General features: G+C 41.3%; 1 long non-coding RNA gene across 1 annotated transcript in view; it reads left to right on the top strand.

Annotated features, from left to right (window-relative positions):
* Window positions 1–748, top strand: part of LOC104963017 (uncharacterized) — a 20,510-nt gene extending 19,762 nt beyond the window's left edge. The window contains exon 3 of the long non-coding RNA XR_800266.1: window positions 373–748. This is a non-coding gene — a long non-coding RNA (uncharacterized lncRNA). The remainder of the gene's footprint in view (window positions 1–372) is intronic.
* Window positions 749–9,213: the final 8,465 nt, after the last annotated feature.

Here is a 9,213-nt window from a genome sequence, read left to right as displayed (position 1 = left end):
ACTATAGTAACGCAGTGTATGCGGAGCCGTGACGTCATCTTCAATGCGAACCACAAAACCAACATCAGCCGTTAGCCCTCAGAGCTCACAGCTCTTCATATCTGTTCAGAAACTAGACAGAAGTTAAACAAGTCCAAACCACAGACTGTCTGAGTCATGGAGAATACAGTAACTGGTTTGTTTATGTCTGTAGGCCGTTGTTGTGAGTGTGGACGGTCGGAGCATATATAACGTTAGCTTAGCCGATCTCCATTCAGAAAACACGCATTTTAAAAGGTGTTTCTCCTGCCGTCTGTCTGCAGACTTGTCAAAGCATTAATTCATGGTTTTTACTAACCGGTATCAGTAGGTTGTTACTTCGGCATCATTTAGAAACGTGTGTAATGGCAATTTTAATGCTCCAATGTCCTATATCCTTTGCCATTACTTCACAGGAGGGTTTAGAGCGATCCTCACGCAGACACAAACAGAAGAATTTCCGGTCTTTTGCTGCAGTTTAGAATGATGTTTTATTTCGCTTTACATACCAAGGTTTAGTTTTACTGTGTCAATAGTTGTGGTATGAGCATCTGCCGGGCTGGTGGAATCGGTATGCTCTTCCTCCTGTGTCCTCGTCCTCTCCTGTCACCTATGACCCCTTTCATACACCCGGTGCAGCTAAACCCCGCCACCAAGTGTTCAAAAATAATATTGCACTATACATATCAATTAAATAAACTGAGACACCAACAACACCCATAAAATGGCTCCTACAACGTGTATTACAATTAAATCACTGTCAAATATGTTCATCTTGTTGTAGTTGTAGCCCCCTTGCCAGCGATTCTCTCTAGTTTAGCAGACTCAGCCCGGTTGTTGGCCCGGAAAGAACCTCCATTTTGGAGAGCCAGAAAACTGTGAAAAAGTACCCGCTAGCCGGAACTACGCCAAGTGGAAACGCAACCAAAAACTGTTAAACCGCGCTGTAGTGAAAATGTGCCATTAAAATAGGATCTGCAGGATTCACCTGAGCCAGGTACGCTCCGAACCCGGTGGCCACTGTGGGCGCCTGGTAGGCCACGCCCAGTTTATCCACGTACCCTAGGAAACTAAACACACACACACACTGTTTAGAACGACAATAAGAGGATCTGCACCACAAGATGTTTTTATTAATGATGATTAAATGTTGTTATGGTCAGCTGATGGAGCAGTTTTGACTTTAAAGGTGTCCCATCACGCTAAATGCATTTTTTGGAACATGATATGCAGTGTGCGAAAAAGTACACGTCCCACCGTCCGGGACGTGTTATTTACAATATCGGACAAGTAGATCTTTCAATTGACTTGTCCGGTGGACAAGTGACGTTTTTCGCCCTGATTTATTGACAAATTATTGATAAATTCAGTTTACAAAAGGCAGGACTCATTCGCAAATTGTCAGTGTCCGCCATTGTTCGTTTAGAAATGTTAGTTTCGGTTCTGCTTTTCGATTCCTAAGGAAATGCATCTCGCTGCTTTCTGTACAGTTAGACGGGGGCGGGGCGGGGAGGGGCGGGAAGTGTAGCACAGTGGCAGGGTTGGGAAGCAAAACTCGGTTCCGAGTAGGAACAAATAACGATTGTCCGGTCCCGGGATTGATAAGAGTTGTGAGGACAGGAGGCGAGGCCGAGTCCCGCGGACCGCAGCTCTCTCTCTCTATGCTCCGTATCAGCTGTTCGCTGCACGGTGCAGCTCAGCGTCTCTCTCTCTCTTTCTACACACCGTTTAACAGCCTCTTCTTTGTCAAACTTTCTTATGTTCTTTCTCTAACACGTAATGAAGGTTATTAAGCGTTTTAGCTCCTGTGTTGTTAATATTGACCGCCATTTCCTTTATGAAGTGAAGCAGCCTCCCTGTGTCCTCGCGCTGTCCTCACATCCCCGGACCCCCAGACATCGGAGGAGCACAGGGATGTCAGTATTGTTTATGAAGCAGGGTATAGAAAGTACATTATTGAAATGAAAATACTATTTATTTACTTTTACAAACAGTGAGCAGCTGGGCAGCTGCAGCATGTGTATTGCAGGACATGTGTAAGCTTGCAAGCGTCTTTGAGTTGTAGAAAAGCGCTAGGCCTATAGGCTATAAATATAATGTATTATTATTATTATTATTATTATTAGGCCTATGTGTTGGACATGTGTGGTTGGACTCTGTCTCACAGGAAGGTTGCAGCATGTGTGTTGCAGGACATGTGTTGGACACACAGACTGTGTGGTTGGACTCTGTCTCACAGGAAGGTTGCAGCATGTGTGTTGCAGGACATGTGTTGGACACACAGACTGTGTGGTTGGACACACAGACTGTGTGGTTGGACTCTGTCTCACAGGCAGGTTGCAGTGTAACATCAGAGGAGACTGGGCCAATTGTACATTCTCAAACTGCACCACTTAGAACTAACTAAACAATGCAGAGATTATTTTTATATAATTGTATTCAATAACCGTAAGAAATTAAACAGTATGAAGTGATTTGTAAATAGGAATACAGATTTCACTTAATGTTTTCATAAATATATTTTTCTCCCAGTTTGTCATGGGACTTATTTTTACCCTCTCAAAGAACCGGAATCGAGAACCGAAAATGACTGGAATCGAAAAGCAGAACCGGAATCGTTAAAATCCAAACGATACCCAACCCTATGTGTGATGCAGTAAAATCTCACCGCTCACTTACGTTAGCGGTGTCGTAAAAACCGTGGGAAAATGTAAAATACAATGGCGAAGAAGAAGATTCCAGTGGCCCCAATTTGTGTCCATTCTGGACAAGTGAAAAATGTATTCGGACAAGTAAATTGCCAAACTCACTTGTCCATGGACAAGTACTCTCTAAAAACTTTTTCTCACACTGCAAGGTAACCCACCCCCCCACCTTATCACCTGAATCTCCTCCTAGAGCACCATTGTGTTCTTTTTAACCAGATATCTCTCAGAGGGGCGTGGGGAGTGGCTCCTTATTTTCATCTAAAGTAAAAGACAGAATCAGCACTTTGGAAACAGGGCTGAAACAGTGGGGATTATGGGATGCTACAATGATCTGCTTGGTGTTTCAGCCAATCAGAGACAGGCTCTGGATATATCTGACACCTATAGTATATTGATGAAAAACAGTATAACAGGGGACCTTTAAAAGCAATTAAAGGCAACTTTCTTTCGGATTAAATTGCCTGGACATTTGAAGGAAGTATAGTACAGAGTTTCTTCATACATGGATAATATGGATTTTCTTAATTATACTGCTGCCTGCTTTACATGAAACACCCTGAGCCTTCCTTTGTTTATAAATGGCGTCAGCTTGGAATCATTTAATTTGCAGATGTGTTTCACAGATGGGATGCAGCAGCAGCAGCAGGACGGACAACTACAATACTCAAACTCGTGTTCGCTGGATAAATCCTGATTTATTGAGACATGTTTCCTCCCAGCCAGTGTCGAAAAAGGAGATCCAGATGTGAGGCTCCCACAGCTGCACCCCTTAAGGCCCGACACACACCTTTCTGTCCGCAGAGAACCCAAATTAAGGTTGACGCTTCAAAAGGCCTCGTGCATACACAGAATCACACTCCCATGAAACACCATACGCTGTTTACGTTCCCAAACCTGCCGTACAGCTTTGTTAATGTCAACATTATATGCATATCAAATAAGGATGAATACTTCAATGCACTGCTGCCGTGAAACTGTCAATTAGAACATTAGTTTCAGTAAACACACGGTTTCCCGGAGAGCCACAGCACGAGGAGATCCACACGCTCGGTTTACATTCTTCTGACTTTATCGGAGGTATTTTAAGACGTTACTTTAGCGGAGGAATATGGGCTTATTGGCCCGAGCGATGACAGATGGTAGAGAAGTTGAGGGAGACAAATTGTAGGAACATGTGTTACAATAGTTTGTATAACTGTTGATAATTGGTCAATATTTTTACATGTCAACAGTTTGAAATGAGAGATATGTTAGGAGCTCTGACACGGACGGAGAATACGTTTCATTTGTTTTTAGCAAGTGGTTCCAAAAGCGTTGTATTACAGGCTGAAGTTATGATCATCAGACCTTTGATAGGGTGAATAAGATGGAAAAGATATGTTTTAAAAATCGAATAACATTCAAAATTAAAAAACAATACTGGTTTGTATATACATACATACAAACCAGTAGTCTGAGATATAGTTTATTATGCTTTAAAATAACAGTTAAATTCAAAAGCGCTGTATACTATCCAATCAAATTGATAACTTAGCAGGAAACCTTCCACAGTTATGAAAAAATGCCATTTCTACAACAAAGGACGTGCATCCCAGTGTGAAGCCTGTGCTCATTTATTCTACATTCTCTATTAATCGTATGCAAACAGCTTCCTCGTCCCTTTCCACCAATTTGCCATCTGTCTTCATTGCCTCTATCCTGGCTCTCAAGGCCATGCGCAGTAATGGCGCCGCGCCTCATGTCTAATTGTTTACTTCCTAAAGGGCACTCCAAAGCCTGTTTACTGATTACAAAATCTCTTTCTCCGTCTCCGCCTCCGAACTGAAGCCACTGTCATGACCGAATCAAGGTCGCTCCCATGCTCTCCTCCATGCTCAATCTCATAGGGAGTAGCAAAACTTCCTCTCACGCTATACTTTGTCCCTGTGCCCTTTCTTTTGTTAGTGATAAATACACATCCCCTCCAATTATCATATCCGCTTCGTCCTCTTCCCTTGGATTTGGACTGTAAACAGAGGTTGACAGGATTGATAGCCAAAACCAAATCAAACCGTCGTAAACAGTCGTATACAGAGACATGGTCAGTTTGAATTCCTTGCCAGTCCATATCATTCAGGAACATTCCTAAGTATTTCAAAAGTTGGCTAAAAAATAATCTCTGTATTAAAAAGTATAGTTTAACTGTTTGTGGGTATGTACAATATTTTTGTTTGAGGATGGGTAAAATAGGATATTTCTTGTTTTAACTTCATATTGAATTGCATGAAATTATGAGTTGTTGGGGATTAATGGGGATCCTTATAAAGAATAAGAATAATTAGTTTGTATGTCTTATCCTTTCCGGCTCACAGCTTGTGTTTAGAGCACCCTCATTATTTCTGAAAGAATGTCATGTCATGTTTTTCAGTGAGCTGAATGGTAGGGGTTATTGATATCATGTGGACACGCAAGGACTTAACTGTATAGTACGCCCACAAAAACACCAACAGTACAAACACACACAATAAGATACTTGGAAATGGTAATGATATACCTAAATAACACTATAAAGCTCAGTATATCTTTTTGATTTGGAGAACAAACAAACAAAGGTTGACAGAATAATTAGTTTGTATGAAAGTCGTATCCTTTCCGGCTCACCGCTTTGTGTTTAAAACACCATCATTATTTCTGAAAAAAATGCCATGTCATGTTTTCCATTGAGTGGAAAGGTAGAGAATATTGAAATCATGTGGACACGCAAGGACAAAACGCCCACAAAAACAAACAGTATAAACACACACGATAAAATACTTGGAAATGGTAATAAAATACGTAGAAAAACGACAACGCACTATAAAGCTCAGTATATCTCTCTGCATGCTAACCAACTGACAGAGCAATCCATCGGGCTACAGCCAGCTTGTAAAAGTTTACAGACTCCAATCCCGGCTTCAAACAAAAACTCCACTCAGCCCATATAAATTACAGCGTAGCGACACCATCAGTGGATGCCGAAAGCTGAAAACACAGCGCTCCAGACATACTCGAAGCATTAAATTCCATCCTGTTGGCCCACTCCACCGCATAAGCAACACAACATCCATCACTCTGAAAGCCATTCTTTCAACCCAACAGACACTTCCCTTTGACTCACGCTGGGAAACAAGCATGCTAAAGCTGAATGTAGTGTAAGCAAAACTGATCTCAAACCACAAATCACAACAATCCACACAAACACACCCATATACAAACGGAGATTATGTAAACAGGCTAATTTAACTGTCAGTATTTATCAAAGTGGTTGATGCTGGTCAAGTACACAATAGGACATCAGTCTGACTTTATGATATCCATATCACAGGAGGTTTTCAGAGTGCACGGACACTGGAAACACTTCTCTACGCTCCTGCTTTATCGCTCTTTCTCCAGGTACCACCACGGTACCTGTGCAATCCATCACTATGTGGCGGAGTAACCTTGCGAACACCCCGTCATCTGTTTAGTATCGATCAACGCCCTCACCAACTCATCATCATTATCAGACAGCCGGCTTTTGAAATGACGTCTTGAAACACTTTCTGAAGTTTGTTTCCATCTAGACTCTTTCTCCCATGCTCAAAGACCCTCCCACACACACAGACACACACACACACATATCTCAGAAACCACAGCTTTCTCAACTGCAGGGGTACTGGGAACGAAGCTAGGGACAAACATTTAGGGGTCTGGGGTATGCACTCAGCTAAAAACGGTCAGTATAAACCATAAAACCTGAAGCTGCCAAGTATTCACCAACTATATCAACATCACCCAGAATGGATATTTGCTAAATGGCCAAAAGTTGGGCTGATGCTAGGCACCATTTTTCCACTTTATCATAGTTGTATTATTCATTAGTTTAATTGCATAGCTAACGTGTTATTAAAGGCAGCACAACACTGAGTCTGATTTAAGACAGAGGTTCCCAACCGTATTGGATTATGACTTATCAAAATGAAGGTATGTGTATTTGCATGGCGGCCATTTCACCCAAATATTATAATTGTTTTGACAAGAACTCTATATGTAAAACTATAAAGAAACTCCAAAGTCAAAAAAAGTGAAAAAATAAATAATTTTCTGCAGCAGAAATGTTCGGTTTTCTGAACCTGTGACTCGTCACTCAAGACTTTAATTTATCCTAAAACCCCTACCAAGAAACACATAGGAAGAAGTACTGAAACCCTATATTGTTGTGGAAAAGAAGTGTTCACTTAAAAACGAGATATTGAAAGAATAAATCCCAATGAAAAAATCCCAGCCTCTTTCTTTCGAGAATTTCTGCAAACATAAACGCTTCTTAAATAAATTCCTTTCCTCCTTCCATAGCTTTAATGGATTTCCTATTAATTTGAAATTTGAGCCCTCAGCAAATAAAGTCACCTTCACAATGGAAAATGGGACAGTGACAAAAATCCTCAAGGACACTCAAAATGAAGATAAGAAATAAGTTCTAAAATATGGAATAACATACTGTTTGCATGTCCAGAAGAAGCGTATGTTCACGTAAGCAGCTACACTCAAATCTAAAAATTCCAAATAAATGTTGTTTTTACTAAGCGAGGACAGATGGCGTGCTGGTCTTCAGGCTCCTAAGCCTTGACGTCCAGTGCTGAAGTTATTTCCACACGCCATCTCCTCCCCTACGCCTTTTGATCCTGTGGAAATCTGTCCAACACATTTATGGCCGGAGCTACCGCAATGTGTGTACAGGTCTGGCACAAACTCAGTGAGAGGTGAGTCTGAATCGCTACATTTCATATCTTAAAAATAGGAAATGAGTCCCAAATGTAGCTAATCTGTTGGAGCTACTAGATAGACGGTGAGCGTTTAAACACTAGAAACAGGTATACACTGATATAGTGTTTATGTAAAAGGAAATTCATCCACGCGCTGTTTTCGTAAAGATGATTTAGTCTATAATTTAGTATTCAGACCTTTTTTTTGTTGCTTTAAAGTCTACTTCCAAAAGCCTTTACCAGCAGACAAATGCTAACTGACATTCAAGCTAATCTAAACCACCTTGGTAGAGTAATTGTGATGGCCTTAACTTCAAAGTACTTCTCCACAAAGTGTTGACATTATATTGTCTGTATATTTACATGGCTTCAGGCACGTCTAGTCAGACACAATGGCCTGGGAAAGACTCGGACAAAGAAATAGTCCTCGTTTTGTTTCAGGACCAGACACTGTTTTGTGTAGATGTAAATGTAGACATCCACACGGAGGCCATTTTAAGAACAATGCTATCACAATGAATTCTTAACCACACTTGTACAACTTCAGCCTTGTTACAGTCAGCACAAAACGTGCCACAGAAGTCCTTTCCCACACATCCATTATGCTAAAAGCTCCGCAGTATTCCATCACCGCAACTGAGGCCTTGATTTTTCCTGCACATATTGAACACAGGTGCACATTGTGAGACAATAGCTGCCAGAATACGTTTTTTACGAGAGCTCAACAAACGCCTTATAGATGCAGAAAATACATAAATCAAGTGCACGCTCACAGGCAAAGGGACATGCACAGAATTGCACACGAGACAATTCATTCTTCATCTTCACCAAGGACGTTGTTTGGTTTTGTTTTTGTCAGCTGGGTCACCAAATAAACGATATTCATGACTTAATGGAAAGATGCAACATGGGCCAAAGAAGAAACCATTTCATTTTGGAAGGGATCTGAATCACGGGGCGGATGAATAAAGTGTTTTTCACTCAAGTAAACAGCCGTGGCGAACGTCTCTTTATAGTTTGGTTCAGAGATGGCATCAATATATTTTTGTTTTTGCTAATTCCTGAATAAGTTGCTTGTTTTATAGTTCTCTGCAACAGATAAATGATATTGCAACATGTGTTCTAAGGTACTTTCTTCAGCTTTGCATACCGCCCCTACGGCTACATTGTGATGAGGGTGGAGGGTGTGAGATTGTGGCGCAGAGAGGCCTCCACACATGGGAGTGTTAAATCTCCAGATGCTTCTAATTCTCCCTCATGGGTCTCTTCTGGATAAGTGTGTAAACCGCATGCTAATGTGTGCAACCTCTGACTGTGATATCTTGTCAGTATGAGTGTGCCACTTTTTGGTATGTGAGACATGGGCAGGAAATAAGAGCCATCCTCCTATAGCTGATGAAGACAAAGGGACTGAATGACTCTATGGGGTCAATGAAGCCAAACTTTTGGAGAACATCCAAAAACTTTTCCCCAAAATGGGTGACAATGATGGATCGCTCTGAACCCAAAGTGTCTTGCAAGTAATCTGGAGCTATGGGAAAAGTGGCGCTTCAATGACAAATATTTAGGTCATATGGCAACAATACAGCACAAACAATATAAGTGCATGTCAGGGTGTTTAATAAACGAAGACCTCGTCTCAACAAGAGCGTAAAACCACACAACGCTGCACTAGCTCTGCGTAATGAATAAATGTGGTTTGAACTGGGAACACTAGAAGAATTTTC

Source organism: Notothenia coriiceps, unplaced genomic scaffold (genome assembly GCF_000735185.1).
Source record: "Notothenia coriiceps isolate Sejong01 unplaced genomic scaffold, NC01 NC01_scaffold00035487, whole genome shotgun sequence".
Lineage (NCBI taxonomy): Eukaryota > Metazoa > Chordata > Actinopteri > Perciformes > Nototheniidae > Notothenia > Notothenia coriiceps.
The sequence above is the reverse complement of the archived record's forward strand: the minus strand, read 5'-3'. Positions and strand labels throughout refer to the sequence as shown.